The sequence below is a fragment of the Mizuhopecten yessoensis genome, unplaced genomic scaffold (assembly GCF_002113885.1).
Source record: "Mizuhopecten yessoensis strain PY_sf001 unplaced genomic scaffold, ASM211388v2 scaffold715747, whole genome shotgun sequence".
Taxonomy (NCBI): Eukaryota; Metazoa; Mollusca; class Bivalvia; order Pectinida; family Pectinidae; genus Mizuhopecten; species Mizuhopecten yessoensis.
Genome location: NW_018479771.1, coordinates 1 through 6280, shown reverse-complemented (window position 1 = coordinate 6280; position 6280 = coordinate 1). Strand labels below are relative to the sequence as shown.

Here is a 6280-nt window from a genome sequence, read left to right as displayed (position 1 = left end):
TACAACATAATCTGTAGGACGACACACTGTCTGTACGAACCTGTTACAACACAATCTGTAGGACGACACACTGTCTGTACGAACCTGTTACAACACAATCTGTAGGACGACACACCACGACGTTCCGCACTTATTGTCCTCTTCCCTCTACTCATGGACAGAAAACAAAACCACTCATAAAGCAAAGTAGACAATCTGATACACGTCTTTATAGATATAGAATCTTAAACGAATTATCTACATATACTACATAAAAATAGAGGATTGGGCAATATTCGGAAGTAAGTAGGAATTTTCATTCTGGTGACGTTATTTTACGAATCAATGGAAAGTCCTTAGTGTTTTAGGGGTGTATGATCGATGAAGCATAGTGCCCGTACCTTTGATATATAATCTGGTTGAAGCTAAGTGACATGTCCGCAAGAATCGAATTAAGGGAGACAGGTTGACTAAGTTGAAGAGATAGTCAACGTTGCAATAGGTTACAGAAAAGGATAAGTGATCCATTACTTCAATATTAGTCTTATCATGGACAAGAATGAATGAAAAAGTTAACAGATATGGCGCAGGGTTAGTAATTACGTTGTAGAACGTACTTGACATTATAGATCGAACCTAACTACCTAACTATGTCATACCTGACGTAATCAAAGTATACGTACAGAAGCATGATGTCCTGGAAGTCACAGTTGACTGTGTTACAGACGTTGCCGAGCTGGGAGAGATACTCTGACATCTTTAGCTCGCTAATATGGCGTCTTGTCCTGCTGAACACAAAAACACAAATATAATCAAACAAAACCGATATCATTGCAGCTATGATACAAACACCACAGAACAATGCTGATGTCATAACATTTTATAATACAAATATCACAAAACGAAACTGTGAAGATATAACTTAAATTCTACAGAACAAACCTTATTTCATAAGAGTAATAACATATATATTATTATCACAGCCTGTTCCGAAAAGAACAGCTACTCCAGAGCCTGATCAAAGAATAACAGCTACTCCACAGCCTGATCCAAGAAGAAAGCTACTCCACAGCCTGATCCAAGGAAATAGCTACTCCACAGTCTGTTCCAAGAGGATAGTTCTCCACAGCCTGATCCAAGAAGGAAGCTACTCCACAGCCTGATCCAAGAAGATAGCTACTCCACAGCCTGATCCAAGGAGATAGCTACTCCACAGTCTGTTCCAAGAAGATAGTTCTCCACAGCCTGATCCAAGAAGAACAGCTACTCCACAGTCTGTTCCAAGAGTAGGTTCTCTACAGCCTGGTCCAAGAGTAGGTTCTCTACAGCCTGGTCCAAGAAGATAGCTACTCCACAGTTTGTTCCAAGAGTAGGTTCTCTACAGTCTGGTCCAAGAAGATAGCTACTCCACAGTCTGTTCCAAGAGTAGGTTCTCTACAGCCTGGTCCAAGAAGATAGTTACTCCACAGCCTGATCCTAGGATTCTTCTCCACAGTCTATTCCAAGAATAGGTTCTCAACAGTCTGATCCAAAAATAGGTTCTCTACAGTCTGTTCCAAGAATAGGTTCTCTACAGCCTGGTCTAAGAAGATAGTTACTCCACAGCCTGATCCAAGAATTCTTCTCCACAGTCTGATCCAAAAATAGGTTCTCCACAGTCTGATCCAAGAATAGGTTCTCTATAGCCTGGTCAAAGAAGATAGTTACTCCATAGCCTGATCCAAGGATTCTTCTCCACAGCCTGATCCAAGGATACCTACTCTATAACCTGCTCTGAGGATTGGTTTTCTCCCCCCCCCCTTTTATTTTGTGACCATGTTGAACAAACAGAACCGATACACCTTTAATAACTTTCCCTGTTTAATTTTTAAACCAACTGATTATCAATTTTTAAAAATCAATATAACCGTTGAACTCATTTTTTTTCTATTTCAATACATTTCTCTGTTTATTTTTTTCTCATAATGTCTCCATCAGGTACTAGTCTTGGCACACATATCTCGGTAATACTAGCTTCGAAAAGCACCTGTCGTCTACCTGTTAGAGGTAGATATTATGTTTCCATTGATTTACAAAGAGTTTTATTATTTTCACGAAGCAAATTCTGAATCTTTTTGATAGCATATACAACTTTTTTTGTTCCATATCATATTTGATTGATTATTAATTTCTCTTTATTTATTTTACAACGGATGGAAGCACAAGGGGTGTTGATGTAGAAGAAAGCCGAAGTAACCGGAGAAAACCCGCGTGGTCGAACAGGTGACCCCATTACTTTACAAGTTCGATCACTGGACAGAACTCTGGATTTTTTTTGTGAAAAGCTGGCGAGTGCACTTAAATTAATTATTATGAATTTATTTAAAAAAATAAATATTGAGGACAACATTTTCTCTTACCCTGGACAGATGCATCCGCACTTTTACCGGTGTGAGATTTCCTTGTCTCACACTAGGGTTGAGACAAGCTCCACGTGCTCTTTGCACGTTCTCCACAATAAACCTGACGTCACTGATGTGACCCGGAAGAAGAACTACTTTTATGAGGTCACACACGTACACAAGTTCGTCTGCTAATCTTGTGTTTACATTTGACATCAAAGAAGACGGGATTGATTTTAAAATGTTTAAAATCGGTGATCTGGTAAATGTTGGATCAGAAGGAAAACAGGGTGTCATACAAAATACTTTTAAACCAATTGGAACTTATGTTATGTTTAAAGTACGTCTGTGTGCTACTGGTGAAGTTGTGAGTGCTAGCAAACACCAACTTGTGAAAGGTTTGGCAGACGATGAATTTGACTTTTCTTACCTGTTTAATGCAGACGTTCTTTGTATGTGTCAGACAAAAGGATGGTTCGCAATACCAACCAAGTTACCTAGAGGAATTCTGGGCTCTATCGAACGGTATTTGAAGCGACACAAATATGGAACAAGTCTAATAACCGGATACACATTTGCCGGTACGCGTGATGCTCTCAGGTGTAAACAAAAGGATTTAAAAAAACGGGGTTTAGGCAACAAACCAATGGCCGCGGATAGAATAAATGACAATGACATAGACTTATTGTATAAGTGTGGTCAATTGGGGACAGACTCTCCTCAAAGCTTGCTGAACACGTTATGGCTAAACAATACACTACATTTTGGAATGAGGTGAGGGGGAGAGGAGCAGAGGGCCGTGTGTTGGGGGGACGTGGAATTATGTTTCGATTACGAGCTGATGACGGATTTTTTTATCTTACAATAAAAGACAAACAAAAACAAGGACGGGAGTTGATATAACAAATATCAGGGACAGCAAACCAACGATGTACGCCACAACAGACAATCCAGAACGATGCCCGGTACAGGCATATAAAGTATTCTCCAACAAACGTCCGGCGAACTTTTCAAATAATGATCATCCTTTCTACCTAGCTACGGTAACAAATAAAACGAAACCAAGTGAAAATGAGCAATGGTTCTTGAGAGGACCTGTCGGTAGAAACAAATTAGCACACTTGCTCAAAAATATGGCACAAAATGCACACCTGTCCGGACTGGAGCACAAGCGTTTGACTAACACGATTGTACGTAAACACTTGTGTTAAAAGTTGTTCGAGACGGGAATTCTCGACACACAAGCAGTTCATATAACGGGACATAAGAACCCACAGTCACTTAACAACTATCGCTTATTGAGTAAAGTCCGAAAACAAAACATGTCAGCTATCTTGGCTAATAACAAGCCTGTTTCCGATGTTTCAAACTTTAGATGTGTTCTCGCAAGTTCATACTCCACGCGGCCGCCAATTTCAAGCACACTTACCTCCTCTGAGAATTGCTCCAATTTGACACAACAACACAACAGCGTACCCTTGTGTGATACAAATACATTAGCTTCCACGATTTTTCATGTATGCACAATAGAAGGTGGCACATTTAATATAAATATCCAAGAATCATCACAGGAGAAAATTCGAAACAAGCGCCGTGCACGTGTCATCCTGTCGGATAGTGAATGGACTCAAAATGAGAGACTGGGAATCACGTGACATGTGTGACATTGCAAAACTTTCTCATAAACTAATTTTTAATGCAAATATGTGTTTAACTTAAATTTAACATATCTTAATTAGAAATAAAAAAGCATAGTCGAATATACGAAAGTATTTATTTTATGGGATGTTTTATTGGTCAAATGTAACGGAACTATATTTTGCGTGATAAAAAAATATGATGCGTGAAGCGTCTGACGCATACATATAATATTAATACGCTATACACATGTTCTTGTTTACAAACTATATGGTTCGTCTACTTGGACAGAAACAACAGGGTAAGAGATAAATTAATCATTCACTCCATCGGGGATGAGATAGGGGGATCTCAACCCTCGGGGGGAAGATTCTTAAATTTCCAAACACTCGGCAGAGCCTCGTGTTTGGCAACTTAAGAATCTCTCCCCCCCCCCTTGGGTTGAGATCCCCCTATCTCACCCCAAGGGGGTGAAAGAAAAATTAATCTTTTCTTTCAAACTTGCAATTTACAATACGATAGATGAATAGAGTTTATGACATGATGATTTATTCACTGTCATAAGTGTTTACGATGAATGCGGAATGCACGGCCTAGCATAAGGGCCATGCGAAAGGCAACAACAAAGTTTAATTTAAATTTCAACATGGAAGATAAATTTATGATGACTCATGAATCATCCTGGCATGTAAGACAATCCTTTTGTGCCATTATTAAACGTTAAACCTCGAACGGGAGTAGGTAAATGACAATTGAAAACCAGTGAAATATTGTTTTGCATTCTCAAATTGATAGATACTGTTCGAGTGTATGACTTAGTTTTGTCCGAGTTGATAAAATGTAATCGAAACACTTCTAAGACAAAAACGTTTATGCCAACTTTCAAGGAAAGTAGGATTAACGATCAATTTTAATATCATGAAAGTCACAAATAACTTAGCTGATTATTAAATGAACAGTTTCCTTCTGTATGTAAGTGTTAGCTAATCATGTCTGCTGATAAAACAACTATAAAAAGGATTATTTTGTTGTCTGGTGCCGTTAATGATTTTACCAAAATACATCAGTGGTACTAAATACAAGAATTAAAAGACATTAAGTCGTTCAGTTATTTTTCAGTCTGTCCTTAAACAATTGCTTTGGTAGCTACTGACAGAAATAGCCGAGGTCCGTATTAACAGCGGTGATTGGTTACAAAGCCACATCTAGATCTTTTGTGGATCGTTCAATGGAAACTTATCAGAGCAAGAAATATTGACTTAGCAACTGAGAAAGGTTTTGTGTTGTGGTATTGTTGTATTTGATGTTTAATGGTCATTTAACGTAACATTCTCCGGATAAAACATACTATATATATGTGAACTAAGAATGCATTTCCATTTCAATAATACGTTCGTAAAAGTAGCGACAAAACCAAACACTTTGACGTCATTGTGTTAATTTCTTTGAATCAAAAGTTATCCTCTTTCCTGACTATTACTGTGTACTATAATTACAAAACAACATGCGAACTGTCGACTCTGTTAAAATACACTGATTTATAAAATCTGTTAAAATACACTGATTTATAAAATCTGTTAAAATACACTGATTTATAAAATCTGTTAAAAGACACTGATTTATAAAATCAAATAAAATACACTGATTATAAAATCAGATAAAGTACACTGATTTATAAAATCTATTTTATATGGGTGTTTTGAAGTTATCCGTTTTGAATATCAATTATCTGTGAAAACTTTTAATAAACGCACGCAAATGTTACAGCATACATAAACATTTACATATTTAATGTAAATATCTGTTTTTGTTCAAAGTACTAACAGATAGTCATTCTGTGTAGTTCAATGAAGTGTGATTGCGACGTTTATATCTCATAATCACGAATTTAAACTCTGTAAGAAAGGAGAGATAAAAAGTGAAGTATTACTATAAAAAATATATTCTGAATAGTCAAAAGGCCAACACTGTCTTCACTCTCCTTTATAACTAGCACTTTACACCATCATTAAACAATAGTTCTTCACTATTAAAAACATCAAGTTCTCTATTATCAATAATAACTAGGGATCTACTATCTATGATAACTAGTTAACTACTATCAATGATATCCAGGGTTTTTTCATCAATAAAGAGTTCTCTACTATCAATAATAACTAAATCTCTACTATCAATAATAACTAGTTATCTACTATCAATAATAACTAGTTATCTACTATCAATGATAACTAGTTATATACTATCAATAATAACTAGGTCTCTACTATCAATAATAACTAGTT

The 6280-nt window shown here is 36.8% G+C and overlaps 1 long non-coding RNA gene across 1 annotated transcript in view; it reads right to left on the bottom strand.

Moving 5' to 3' along the window:
- LOC110441230 overlaps positions 1–764 on the bottom strand; it is a 4388-nt gene extending 3624 nt beyond the window's left edge. Inside the window, exons 1-2 of the long non-coding RNA XR_002461848.1 lie at positions 663–764; positions 85–147 (exon numbers count right to left, since the gene is read on the bottom strand). This is a non-coding gene — a long non-coding RNA (uncharacterized LOC110441230). The remainder of the gene's footprint in view (positions 1–84; positions 148–662) is intronic.
- Positions 765–6280: the final 5516 nt, after the last annotated feature.